This window comes from Pongo pygmaeus, chromosome 2 (genome assembly GCF_028885625.2).
Source record: "Pongo pygmaeus isolate AG05252 chromosome 2, NHGRI_mPonPyg2-v2.0_pri, whole genome shotgun sequence".
In the NCBI taxonomy this organism is placed as follows: Eukaryota; Metazoa; Chordata; class Mammalia; order Primates; family Hominidae; genus Pongo; species Pongo pygmaeus.
Genome location: NC_085930.1, coordinates 160,061,184 through 160,075,845, shown reverse-complemented (window position 1 = coordinate 160,075,845; position 14,662 = coordinate 160,061,184). Strand labels below are relative to the sequence as shown.

The following is a 14,662-nucleotide window of genomic DNA, read 5'->3' as shown; positions in this document are numbered from 1 at the left end:
TGGCATCTAACAGCTCCCCTGGGGCAAGGCAAGACATAAGACTATTTTCTTACACTGTACTTGACTGACTCGTATTGAAATCCATGGGAAAGGTGAAATATCACAAGTGGAATGTTCTAAAACAGACACGCATATTCAAGAACATATCCCGGCCGGATGCGGTGGCTCACGCCTGTAATCCCAGCACTTTAGGAGGCCGAGACTTGCGGATCACAAGGTCAGAAGATCAAGACCATCCTGGCTAACACGGCGAAATTCCGTCTCTACTAAAAATGCAAAAACAAAAATTAGCCGGGCGTGGTGGTGGGCACCTGTAGTCCCAGCTACTTGGGAGGCAGAGGCGGGAGAATGGCGTGAACCTGGGAGGCAAAGCTTGCAATGAGCTGAGATCGCACCACTGCACTCCAGCCTGGGCAACAAAGCGAGACTCCGTATCCAAAATGAAAACAAAAAACAAAAAAACAGATCCCAACATGTGAGCCTAGGACTCATAAAAAGTAAAGGTCTTTGATTTCAAATACAACTTGAACAACATCTTCAAGCTGCATAAAAGTGCATCTTTCACCGTTAAGTCCTACTAAGTTTACAACTAATACAGTTGCTCCATTGTTGCATGCTTTAGTTAATAAAACACAAATTCGTTTAAGAATTGCTCAATTCGTCTGGCGCAGTGGCTCATGCCTGTAATCCCAGCACTTTGGGAGGCCAAGGCAGGCAGATCACGAGGTCAGGAGATTGAGACCACGATGAAACTCCATCTCTACTAAAAATACAAAAATAAGCCAGACGTGGTGGTGGGCGCCTGTAGTCCCAGCTACTAGGGAGGCTGAGGCAGGAGAATGGCATGAACCCAGGAGGCAGATCTTGCAGTGAGCCAAGACCGCACCACTGCACTCCAGCCGGGGCGACAAAGTGAGACTCTGTCTCAAAAAAAAAAAAAAAGCCGGGCATGGTGGCATGAGCCTGTAGTCCCAGCTACTCGGGTGGCTGACGCAGGAGAATTGCTTGAACCCGGGAGGTGAGGTTGCAGTGAGCGGAGATCGCGAAACTGCACTCCAGCCTGAGCAACAGAGCAAGACTCTGTCTCAAAAAAAAAAAGAATTGCTGAATTTATGTTATTATCACAGTACGTTTTATTAAAATCAACCCTCTAACAGGGATTAATACACAAAACAGGAAGGAAACGTACGACACTTTGGGTTACAGAGTATATGGGAATCACTTCTGTACAGTATTTCCACTCCCACTTAAAATTCTGGATATTTATATTCTTTTCCTTTGGCTATATAAGCCTGAATCTTGAACAAACATACAAGTGGTTGATATTTAGCTAAGCAGTTAAAGCTGTTGTTTTCTCACACATGGAAATTTGTCTTCATCTTCACAGCAAAGGATAACCACTAATGGTCTAACAGCCCCATGATCTGCAGATCTGAGTACTGCTTGCCTGAGAAATGCAAACACCATCTCAGTGAGGCGAAAAGAGGTCATGGATTCATTTCCTTGCCTGGCCCCAGGGAATAGGACCACATATTCCAAAACAATGCTGCAGAAGAACAGGCTGGAAAAAATTCAGTAATTCAGGCAGCTCAACCTAGTTCCAAGAGAAAAAGGAATTGGTTCCCAAAACCCTGAAGCCAGGAGTGATGCAGAGCTTTGTGCCGCTCTCATGAAAGATTAGCATTGTGTACGGACTGGTAAATTAGAACTGAAACACTCTGGACTTCATACGTACGCTCTGTTGTTGAGTGCCACTTCCTGTGACTAGAACAGAGGGATCATCAGAAGCAAAACCTCTCCCAATTTGTCCCTTGTTCAAGCACTGCTGGGCCACATACTGGAGGAAGCTCAGAGCACTCTGCAAAGGGTCTACTGTGCCTCCTGCAGCCCTGAATTTCAGTGTAGAAGAGCGTCAACTTAAATAAAGAAGCAGGGGAAACTGTCAGGAGCCTGACAGTTTATTCTGTTATCAGCTGAGTCACTCCCTGTATGAGCAATGCTCCCACTGAGTCACACCCTGCCTCACACCAGGTATTTGATTCTTATGGGAACAGGAACCCTAGAGGTAGCTGAGGTAGCTACTACATCCCCCCTCATTTTAGACATGTAAAAACTGATACACAAAGGCAGTTAGTAATTATCGCAATATTCTAGTGCCATACATGTAGCCAAGGCCCACTGTATCCCACAAGCATGCGTGTAATCACTATGCTGCACTGTCTGTCCTCTGTCCACTATTCCAACAGAGCAGTAAATAAAGCCCACTTCACATTCCTAGACCTTAGCATATGGATTACTTACTGCTGATGAGTTATTCAATTACAGTTAAGGTCTGACCCCAACAAGAAAGCTAAATTCTCTTCCTGTATCAAAATCATCTGAAACATACCTACCATTAAGGGGTCATTCCAGTGGTTCTCAAGAAAATTTAGAAATGTCTGGGGACATGGCTGGTTGCACAAACCATGGCGTTCTACTGCCACCTAGTGGATACAGGCCAGGGATGCGGCTAAACACCCAACAATACACACGACAGCCTACGCACAAAGAACTGAAACCCAAAAAAACAGTTAACAGTGCCAAGGCTGAGAAAACCTGGACTATGCCAATTATTATAGGCAAAAAATTACAAGTCCATCCTGACTACCAAGATGCAGTCCCTAGAGTAAAGGCTAATAGTGGGTGGCCATTTTCCTGGCCCCCAGTTTGGCATTCGGGAAGACTGTATGACTATGTATCTATTGGCGGTCATGAGGGTGCCTATGCCACACCTCACCCTCCACTGACAGCTCCCATGATCCATTTGCATAATCACAAAGTGAAGACAGGCTGGAGTTCTTAGACATGCCAAATATGCTAGACTTGCACTCTGCCACAAGCTATGCCAAAAGTGTTTTGAGGGAAGCGGTTAGAATACAAAGTAAAGACTATGTTTGGACATTATCAGTTTATAATCCATCCTAATCCGTCCCCCCTTCCCATTCTCACACATAATCAAGAGTTGGATCTGTCTGTAGCAGAAATTCAGATTTCTTTTATCTTTATGGGTTGTAAAGACTGTGAATAGGAAGATCAAGAGGGAATCAAGAGAGGGCCGAGTTTATGCTTTGGTGGAGGAGGAAGTTCTTGGGTATCTGCAATTCAGCCTAAGAAGAATATTTAGATATTTCTAACGTGAAAATTTAGCACAGCTCCTCACTGAAAGTATGTAGCCACACCATTCGGCCAATTTTAAGTTACATTAACACATGTTGGTCACTGACCTGGATTCTAACTGAAGGTAAAGTCGATGGGTCACAGCAGCAGGAGTTAGGAGCAAGTGACCTGATCTTGAGCTCACATCTACTGCCGGAGAAAACTGGCTGAAGGTGACAAACAGCAGCAAGCAGAGCTCTCCTTGTGCCAGGGGCCCCAGGGGATCTGCGTGTGGCATCCAAACCACATGCAGCAGATCTGGGTTTCTCCCTGCAGAAGAGTTTCCACCATTTATAGGTTAACGTTACCTGTTGTAATCACCATTCATGATAGTCCAACTCTATATCTCTCTTTGGATATCAACGCAGGAGATAGAAAACTGAGTCAAAAAATCAGAAACTCATTTTAAACACTTTTAGAAACTGGCAAATCAAAACTCTATGCTGCGGTATCTGGAAGATAACTGAAGAAACTGAAGGCATCCACCTCACGCAAAACCTTAAAACTCAGATCAAAAACAAAAATTATATATACTCTCAAACATACACACATGCACATTCCTTTCCTGAAAAAAAAATACTGGCTGACTTCTCAAGATGTGACTCCAGCAAAATGTTGAAGGGCCTGTGTAAAGGATCACATTCATATAAAACATGCTGCCCCTACAATCTTTCAGGAGCAGGGGGAGCCCTGGCTTGGAGTCAAGCAGACATTAGTTTGAATACTGTCTGACTATGTGTTAGGTGCCCTTTGATGAATCACTTAACCATTTTAAGCATCCCTGTCCTCATTTGTAAGGTAAACGTTTACTCATTGGCAAGGTTCCATCATGTTACCCAAGAGCTTAGGCCATCCATTTTCCCCCACTGTGACAGCCTCTCATGTCAGTCTTGATGCCTGTTCCTATAGCTCTCTCACCCCAAAAGTCCTTCCCTCTTCTTCTTTGCCTAGCTAAAGCCAACTCATTTGTGAATCTTCATTATCACACGCTCTAGGAAGGCTGCCCTGATGCCACCATTTCTGAAACTAGATATGTGCTCACTCTGTTCCCGTGCTTCCTCCTTCAATGATGGCCCATGTCACACCTTGAAATGTCCTCTGTTCAGCTGCCCTAGACCGGAATCTTCCTGAGAATTCCCTCCTGTGTTTCCACAGGGCATGGCAAGCATGTTCTGATGGCTTTAGTGAGCAAATGAACAAACGGCCTTGGCAAAGGAAGAAATATCAGGGGTACACACGAGCCAAAGGTTACACTGTACTTTATAAACAGCAGATTTCAACAAGGGGAAATCAATGACATCAAAAGCTGCAAAGAGGTCAGGAGACAGAATAACAGAGAAAAAGACAACAGACTTAGAAATTAGGTCCCTGACAGCTTCTGAGAAGTGTGGTGAGTGTCAAACATCAAATGCTCTGGGTGATGAAAAAAGATAGGGGGTGGCAGAGTTCCTTCTTCTGGGTGAAGGAGAAAGTGAGATTCTCCTTGATTGAGCCTAGACAGGGCATAGACAAGAGTGCCACAGGAATGCAGAACACGGATAAGACAGCTACTGATAGGATCTGTCAGAAAGCTGCTACGGTCTGAGTGTCCCTTTCAAAATTCATTTGAAGTTGACTTGCCATTGTGATGGCATTAAGAGGCGGTACCTTTAAGAGATGATTAGATCATAATAGCAAAGGCCTCATGAGCAAATTAATGGTATTATTGCAGAAGTTGGCCCTCTTTTTCCTTGGTCTCACATGCTCACTTGCCCTTCCACCATGACGCAGCAGGAAGGCCTCACCAGATGCATCCCCTCCATCTTGAGCTTCAGAGAATCCAGAACCATGAGCCAAATTAATTTCCTTTCTTTATAAATGACTCAATATGTAGTATTGTTATAGCAGCAGACAACAGACTAACACAGGAGCTAAGCAGAAGAATTTCTGAGAAACAAGGGGAGTGTAGCCAATTACAGAGAAAGAACAGTAACTTCTGTGAAGTCGAGGGCACCCTGGACAGGTCTATGACTTAGAAGCATAGGACATTGTTTACCCAGCCCTAAGGAGTCACAGTGCTGGGGCAGAAAGGCAAGCCCAATAGGCAGGGTGAAAGAAGTTCTAAAATATCCAGCTCTGCTTGGGTAAGAAAGGCTAGGAGCCTGATGACAGAGAGAATTAAATAACACTAGTAAATAATATAAAATATTTTAAAGATGTAAAATGCTGTAAGTTATTTTAGTAACATAAAATGTAATAAGCATGTTCTGATGGCTTTAGTGAGCAAATGAACAAACGGCCTTGGCAAAGGAAGAAATATCAGGGGTACACAGGAGCCAAAGGTTACACTGTACTTTACAAACAGCAGATTTCAACAAGGGGAAATCAATGATATTAAATGCTGCAAAGAGGGTCGGGAAATAGGATAACTGAGAAAAAGACAACAGACTTAGAAATTAGGTCCCTGACAGCTTCTGAGAAGTGTGGTGAGTGTCAAACTTTAAATGCTCTGGGTGATGAAAAAAGATAGGGGGTGGGAGGAGGGTTCCTTCTTCTGGGTGAAGGAGAAAGTGAGATTCTCCTTGATTGAGCCTAGAAAGGGCACGGACAAGAGTGCCACAGGAATGCAAAACATGGATGAGACAGTTATTTGTAAATTATTTTAATAACATAAAATGTAATAACATGACTATAAATACACGACACATAAATACTATGAAAACCACATACGCGATCACATTGACACCAAAAAAAAAAAAAAAAAGTGTTAAACATTAAGGCATGAGAGATTAAAGCAGCAAGAAAATGGCTTCAGTAAGTTTAAAAATATATAAATGATTACATACATCTATACTATTTTCTATTGATACAGAATCAGCTAGAAAACAAGTATTTATCTCATAGAAAAAGATCCAGAGCACTGTGTATTAAAGCTTTTGATGTCTGGACTGAAAGGAAGGAAAAAAATATATAAAAGTTGTACCTTTATAAGAACTGAAAAAAGAAGAGGAAGAAAAATGCACGTCACAAGTGGGTACTGATAAAAGCATTATTTGAAGGCAATCCACTCTCCATAGATATTTCTATTCCTAATTATGAAATAATTTAAATATACAAAAACAGAAGTGCAGACACTAATGTTGATAACACCAATGTACCAGTCACCAGTGTTAATAGGCAGTAATATTAGGCATATTTGATTCAGAATTTAAGACATAAAATATCACAGATACAGCAAAGTCCAACCACTCTACCACTTACAAGTTCCCACTTGTAGGTTAAAACACGTGGTATTTGGTTGGGTATAAGGAGGCTGGACTTGCTCCTACTTCCCTCCCCGGGAGTAGGCAGTGTTCTTTTCTTTTTTTCTTTTAGGTTCAACAGTTACATGTGCAAGTTTGTTACTTGGGTATATTGTGTGACACTGAGCTTTCGGGCTTCTAGTTAACCCATCACCCAAATAGTGAACATAAAACCCAAGAGTAAGTTTTTCCACCATTTCCCCCTTTCCTACCTCTCCCTCTTTGTAGTCTCCAGTGTCTACTGTTCCCATCTTTGTGTCCATGTGTATCCAATGTTTAGTTCCCACTTATAAGTGAAAATATGTGGCATTTGGTTTTCTGTTTCTGTGTTAATTCACTTAGGATAATGGCCTCTAGCTACATCCATGCTGCTGCAGAGGACATGATTTCTTTTGCATTTGCATGGCTGCATAGTATTCCATGGTGTATATGTACCATATTTTCTTTATCCAATCCACCATTGATAGGCACCTAGGCTGATTATATGCCTTCGCTATTGTGAATAGTACTACAATAAACACGTGAATGAAGGTGTCTTTTTGGTAAAACAATTTGTTTTTCTTTGAGTATATACCTAGTAATGGGATTGCTGGGTGAAATGGTAATTTTATGTTTAGTTCTTTGAGAAATGTCTACACTGCTTTCAATAGGGACTGAACTAATTTACAATCCCACCAAGAGTATATAAGTGTTCTCTTTTTTCTGCAATCTCACTGACAATCTGGTTTTTTTTTTTTTTTTGGACTTTTTAATAAAAGCCTAAATGTTGTGAAGTTAGAATATATCATTTACAACCAGCACATGTTCCACACTGCCCTAGGCCACTGAGATTATTACCCCATGCAGAATTTAACCTCTTCCTTTCCAAAGAGAATCTCATGACTTTTTAGGAACATTCTAAGTAAATATAAGATGATCACAATTGCCACCTCTCAAATAGGTATAAAATACCAATTTACATTTCCAAGAGACCATAAAGATGGGAAGATTATGATGAAATGTAATGAATAAACTTGGGTAAAGATCCTAGATTTCAGGCCTACTTGGAATATAATTTTTCTTGTCTAAAGTCCCGACTACAACAAAAAATATTTTACCATCATCACCTTTATTAAATGTCTCCTGGGCACAGGATCTGGGAAAAAAAAAAATGATGCTAACTCAAAGAGTGGTACATGGACCAGCAGCATATTGTGCTTTATTAGTCCATTTTCACACTGCTGATAAAGACATATTTGAGAATGGGCAATTTACAAAAGAAAGAGGTTTACTGGACTTATAGTTTCACATGGCTGAGGAGGCTTCACAATCATGGTAGAAGGTGAAAGGCACATCTCACATGGTGGCAGACAAGAGAAGAGAGCTTGTGCAGGGCAACTCCCATTTTTAAAACCATCAGATCTCATGAGACCCATCCATTATCACAAGAACAGCACAGAAAGACCTACTCCCATAATTCAATCATCTACCACCAGGTCCCTCCCACAACACATGGAAATTATGAGAGCCACAAGATGAGATTTGGGTGGGGATACAGAGCCAAACCATATCATTCCACCCCGACCCCTCCCAAATCTCATATCTTCACATTTCAAAACCAGTCATGTCTTCCAACAGTCCCCCAAAGTCTCAATTCATTTCAGCATTAACTCAAAAGTCCACAGTCAGAGTCTCATCCCAGACAAGGCAAGTCCCTTCCACCTATGAGCCTGTAAAATCTAAAGCAAGTTAGTTACTTCCTAGATACAATGCAGTACAGACATTGGGTAAATACAGCCATTCCAAATGGGAGGAACTGGCCAAAACAAAGGGGCTACAGGCCCTATCCAAGTCCAAAATCCAGCAGGGCAGTCAAATCGTAAAGTTCCCAAATGATCTCCTTTGACTCCATGTCTCACACCCAGGTCACGCAATGCAAGAGGTGGGTTCCCACGGTCTTGAGCAGCTCCACCCCTGTGGCTTTGCAGGGTACAGCCTCCCTCCTGGCATTGAGTGTCTACAGCTTTTCCAGACCAATGGCACAAGCTGTCAGGGGATCTACTATTCTGGAGTCTGGAGGATGTTGGCCCTCCTCTCACAGCTCCATTAGATGGTGCCCCAATAGGCACTCTGTGTGGGGGCTCCGACCCCACATTTCCCTTCCACACTGCCCTAGCAGAGGTTCTGCATGAGAGGCCTGCCCCTGCAGCAAACTTCTGCCTGGACATCCAGGCATTTCCACACATCTTCTGAAATCTAGGCGGAGGTTCCCAAATCCCAATTCTTGACTTCTGTGCACTCACAGGCTCAACACCACGTGGAAGCTGCCAAGGCTTGAGGCTTGCACCCTCTGAAGCCATGACCTGAGCTCTATAAGGGCCCCTTTCAGCCACACTAGAGTGACTGGGACGCAAGGCACCAATTCCCCAGGCTGCACACAGCACAGAGACCCTGGGCTGGCCCCACAAAACCACTTTTTCCTTCTAGGCCTCCAGGCCTGTGATGGGATGGGCTTGCGGTGAAGACCTTTGACATGCCCTGGATACATTTTCCCCATTTTCTTGGGGATTAACATTCAGCTCTTCGTTGCTTATGCAAACTTCTGCAGCTGGCTTGAATTTCTCCTCAGAAAATGGGATTTTCTTTTCTATTGCATTGTCAGGCTGCAAATTTTCTGAACTTTTAAGCTCTGCTTCCCTTATAAAACTGAATGCTTTTAACAACACCCAAGTCACCTCTTTAATGCTTTGCTGCTTAGAAATTTCTTCAGCTAGATACCCTAAATCATCTCCCTCAAGTTCAAAGTTCCATGAATCTCTAGGGTAGGGGCAAAATGCCTCCAGTCTCTTTGCTAAAACATAACAAGAGTCACTTTTGCTCCATTTCCCAACAAGTTCCTCATTTCCATCTGAGACCACCTCACCTTGGACTTTATTGTCCATATCACTATCAGCATTTTGGGCAAAGGCATTCAACAAGTCTCTAGGAAGTTCCAAACTTTCCTACATTTTCCTATCTTCTTCTGAGCCCTCCAAACTGTTCCAATCTCTGCCTGTTGCCCAGTTCCAAATTGCTTCCACATTTTCAGATATCTTTTCAGCAATGTGCCACTCTACTGGCACCAATTTACTGTATTAGTCCGTTTTCACACTGCTGATAAAGATGTACCAGAAACAGGACAAGTTTACAAAATAAAGAGTTTTACTGGACTTACAGTTCCATGTGGTGGGAGGCCTCACAATCATGGCAGAAGGTGAAAGGCATGTCTCACATGGCAGCAGACAAGAGAAGAGAGCTTGTGCAGGGCAACTCCCGTTTTTAAAACCATCACATCTCATGAGACCCATTCACTATCACAAGAACAGCACAGAAAGACCCACCCCCATAATTCAATCATCTCCCACCGGCTCCCTTCCACAACATGTGGGTATTACGGGAGGTACAAGATGAGACTTGGGTAGGGACACAGAGCCAAACCATATCACATGCCAAACTCCAGACATAATGGAATCTCAGTCCTCATTTTAGCAAGATCCCAGGTAATGTGTATGCACATTAAAGTTTAGGGAGCACTCACTGGTTTAAAGAATTCAGAAATATGAAAACCTAGACTAAGGCAGAACCAAATCCAACCACCATTTTGCTAAACCTATCCTCTTCCTATCAGACCACATGTCTTTCAGGTGTTATCTCTGCAAAGTCCACACATTAGTCTCATTAGACTGGCGGTAATCAAATGAGGGCAATTTTGTCCCACAGAGGACATTTGGCAAATTCTAGAAACATTTTTGATTACCGCAACTTGGGCAGGGGGTTACTAGCATCTAGTAGGCAGAAGTCAGAAATGGTGCTAAACATCTTACAATCAGAGGACAGCTCCCAAAAATAAATAATTATCTGGCCCAAAAGGTCAATAAGACAAAGGTTTTCAAAAAACAAAAAAATTTTAAAAATCCACCTGCAATTAGACTTATGATTTCATGGCTAAGATGAATTGTTATATTCAGTCATTTGATAAACTGATTTGATCATCCATATCCAAGGGGGAGTAATATAAACCAATAACCAAAACCACTTCATGTCCAAGCTCTCAAAGAGTTTCAGTTTCCCACAAGAGGCTGCAACCAAATCAATAATCAATACTGACAACAAATAGCAAGTACAGTGAAACAACAAATGCACATGTTGAAATATTTCACAATTACACAAGCTGAATTTAAGAAGTAAGTACAGACATATCTCCCCAATAAAAAAGTCTGGTGCTCACTTAAATCTTCGGTTTTTTTGTTTCCTGTAATGCAGGATTTTTAATGAAAAAAAACTTTGGCCACTTCAAGACAACAAACGCTCACTGGGCAAAACACCTTCATTGAAAAGAGACCTCATATTATGCAAAAAAAAATCTTAAAAGGTAATTTTTTAAATCCCTCAAGTATTATCAAGAGCTTTGTTAATTTCATCAAAGTGCTATGAAGAAATAATTCTCTTCTTCAGAGAAGGAATTACAGCACACAATTAGGAAAGTGGAAGGTGGTCTAATACAAGAGGAAAATAGGTCATGGTATATAATTACACAGATAAGAAATGAACTCAGAGCTGACTAAGCCTGCTTTTATTAAGATGAATGTATTTCTGGAGTGAGCATTGCTTTGCGTAGCCCTGTATCAATTAAATTCTGTCCAAAGAGAGAACCCTGAGGTTATATGTAATACGTGACAACTTGAAAACACTTCATGCAGCACAATCCTAAGATATTACACTGCACTAAGGGACAAGTGCACTCACTATCTAAATCAGATTGAATCTTTGGCATTGACATTCTAACTGTGCAAAAAAAAAAAAATTGTTGAAGGAAAGCAATCTACACAATGCTCCCACTACACTTTAATAACTGTCTTTGGGCCTCATAAATCTCATTCTGCCAGGTTCTTTAATTATGTTACCAAAGACTCCAAAGTGACAGTAGACAATGTAGGCTAAAACATTTCAGACCACTTCATTCTCATATATCTGGATTTGTGAAACAAGGCAAAGTTTCACCGAAGAAAATTTCAAGACTTACACTATTACAGTATACCTCCCCCCCACTTTTTTTTTTTTTTTTTTGAGACTGAGTCTTGCTCTGTCACCCAGGCTGGAGTGCAATGGTGGGATCTCGGCTCACTGCGACCTCCGCCTCCCAGGTTCAAGCAATTCTCCTGCCTCAGCCTCCCAAGTAGCTAGGATTACAGATGTGTGCCACCACACCTGGCTAATTTTTTATTTTTAGTAGAGGCAGCGTTTCATCATGTTGGCCAGGCTGGTCTCAATCTCCTGACCTCATGATCCACCCACCTCAGCCTCCCAAAGTGCTGGGATTACAGGCATGAGCCACCGTGCCCGGCCACAGTATCCCTTTTTAAAAAGTTTAGCTATATATATGAATCTTTCTTAAATGTGATCTCTAGAATTTAGGAAGCATTGTTTACATTCCTAAAGCCTCAAGGTTAACATAATGACAACTTTCACTACAGAAATTCAGTGATAATATCAGAAGTAACTATCAATGAGCAGGGCTCCACAGACACCTACACAAACTGGCTCATCAGAATGCCTGCTTATCCAGTAATCCAGTTAATCATCATCCAGAAGTCCTGTTCATCTTTCAATTTTTTTCTGTTGCCTGTCTCTCATCTTTAATGGACTGGCATGAGCTGGTAAGAAACAGTGAATCAACTGAGAAGTGGGCAGGGAAGGGAGGGTTGCTGAGCACACTAAAAGCTTCTTTTCTGATTCTTTTGGTTCTTATTTATTTTTACATTTTTGTATAAAATCAACATGAGAATAAAATGATTTCCTTCATTTGTGAAAGATTTGAAGTTTCTGTAGGTCCCTGTATGAGGACATTAAATCATCTCAATCTGTACTAAAGATAAGGAGAGGAGACTGAGCAGATATTATGAGGTTTAAATGATGCATGTCTTTTTTAACGATTTTGTCCTGTTTTTCATCCAACACATATTCCTGCCTTTTGGTCTCAATATATAATTTGGTCTTACTTGCCTTAAGAGAGCTTCTTTTTCACACATCTCTCAGTCTATTACTGCTCTGATCTGTCCTACAGAAAAGGCTGCCATGCTCTAAGACACTTGAACCCATAAGACAGAATGTCCTCACCACTAACCCTACTGCTTTTAAAAAAAAAAATCAATATTTAAGAGTTCAAAAATTACTACCAAGGGTATCTTGGAATTTCTCTTTAGCTTGTTCCTTTAGAGTGTTCCTTTAAGATGAAGAAATCTGTCCTGGCATGAGCCTCTGCTGTATCAAACCAGACAGTGGCACAGGGTAGCAGAGGCACCCAACCAGCATGTCTAAAACCTTCCATCCTGAACTGGAGGCTCATCTGCAATTGCATCAAAACTGCCAAAATAGCAGTGTTTGGGGAAAGGGCGCAGGTAAGCTGTGTGCATTCACTTCATTTCAGAAGGCAAAGCTGCTCTAGAAGTTTACCTTGGTCAGTCAGTCCCTTCCACCCAACTCAAAGTGGTGGGAGCAGTGAAGGGGAATGGTGTATATCACCAGGGCATATGCATGCAGATTCCCAGCAACCTGAGGAATCTGAGAGCAGAGTTCTGGACCTGCAGCATTAGGTCACATGCAGAAATATTGCAGCTCAAAAATACGAAAGACACAAGACTCTGAGAAAATAATTTTATAAGGGTTTCTATAAGAAAAGGAATTATGTCTCTCATTAAATCATTTCTAGGATTCACTATTTCTATAAATAGTGGCTTCTATAATATTTCTAAAAGGAAAGGAACTTGGCTCTCATTAAATTATTTCTGGGAAATTATTCAATATTTCACCATATAATTATATATTACACAGTTAATATTTCTGTTTTCCAAAATAACATCTACAGTTTTTTATATTTTAAACTCAAGTGAATCCCACAAGTACTCAGTACCTACCATGAGTATGACACCACAATGGCCAGGCGCTGGGGGGTTGTGTGGCTTAGGACTGGGAAACCAAATTAGACCTGGGAATACAGCAGCATGCATTCTCTCAAGCTCTGCAAAACTGGCATTTAAACCAAAATGCATCTAACTGTCAAGAGACAGTTACCAGACAAATTAGTTACCAGACACAGACTCTTAGTCACAGTAGACAGCTAAAAATGGAAAATGTGCTCCCCCTCCCTTATCTTTTAAAATATGAAACAGGCTCATAACAAAAAAGGCGATAGAAGACCTACAAAGCAGCAAATGAGTACAAACCCATCATGCCCAGAGCCAAGCACACAAGGCTACAGGAAAGAGGAAGAATAGTGCTAGTGAAAGGTTTTGTGGAGGAAGTGATTTGGGGTACTCATTCCTTCTATAGGAAGTCCATAGACCGGCAAAATCAAGTCTATCAATATTTCTAGTTTTGCCATAAAGCAAAAGGAAAGCATACGGGAAAGGAAAATATGCAGAAACAAGATATTCTTGTGTAGGAAGCAGCACACAAGTTTACATGGATGTACTATTTTTTATGTGGAATGTGACTATATTTCATATTCCATATTTCAAAATATCCCTTTGTCATGCTTAAATTTATCAACCTAACTTGTCATTCACTGTGATATGCACTGTGCTGGCACCACAGATACAGATGAAAAAGACGCATTCTCTGACATCAAGGTACCCACTGTTCCCACAATCTTTCTTTCCCTTGATCCCTGAATAAATCTTAAGAGCAAGGATTCATGCCTCGTATTTCCAGAGTGCATATTCATTTATTTCACAAATATTTTGACTATCTAATGCCCTAAATATTATGCAAAGAATTCAACAGTAAAAAAATGACATGATCTTTCTCCTCTGAAGGAGCTTGTAGTAGTGGAAGAGACAAACAAACAGCTGGAGAGAGGAGTGTTGATAGGAGAAAGACACAGGATGATAAGCACACACTCAACCCACCCCAAACCAGGCTCGGAAAGTTGAGGTTTCCTAAGGAAAGTGACAGCTAAGCTGAGGCCTCGAGGATGAAGAGAAGTTAGCCAGCCAAGAAGGTATGGAAAGTTTTCCACACAAATGAAAGTCTGTGCAAAGGTCCAGGCTGAGAGAAATCACGGAATCTAAAAGGAGGCAAAAGGGCCCATGACAGCAGGAACTCAGTGATGGGGGTGGAGGAAGCAGGAGGCAGAACAAGAAAGGACTTCAACATTACAGACTTAGGGC

General features: G+C 41.6%; 2 protein-coding genes and 1 pseudogene across 16 annotated transcripts in view; 1 reads left to right on the top strand and 2 right to left on the bottom strand.

The window, feature by feature from the left end:
• Positions 1-6,673, bottom strand: part of LOC129034193 (protein SET-like) — a 41,078-nt pseudogene extending 34,405 nt beyond the window's left edge.
• The window catches only part of MED12L (mediator complex subunit 12L), a 342,962-nt gene that overhangs the window by 198,810 nt on the left and 129,490 nt on the right, over positions 1-14,662 (bottom strand). The window lies entirely within an intron of this gene.
• Positions 1-14,662, top strand: part of P2RY14 (purinergic receptor P2Y14) — a 60,959-nt gene that overhangs the window by 42,655 nt on the left and 3,642 nt on the right. Inside the window, exons 1-5 of one of the 10 annotated variants that reach the window (XM_054480281.2) lie at positions 4,928-5,318; positions 10,758-10,866; positions 11,969-12,151; positions 12,698-12,892; positions 14,309-14,493. The exons of 1 other annotated variant lie outside the window; for it this stretch is intronic. The gene's annotated coding sequence lies outside the window, so the exon portion shown is untranslated. Of the gene's footprint in view, positions 1-4,927; positions 5,661-10,757; positions 10,867-11,968; positions 12,152-12,697; positions 12,893-14,308; positions 14,494-14,662 lie in introns of those variants that run through there. 8 more of the 10 variants (XM_054480283.2, XM_054480278.2, XM_054480280.2 and 5 more) reach the window with 8 other exon arrangements.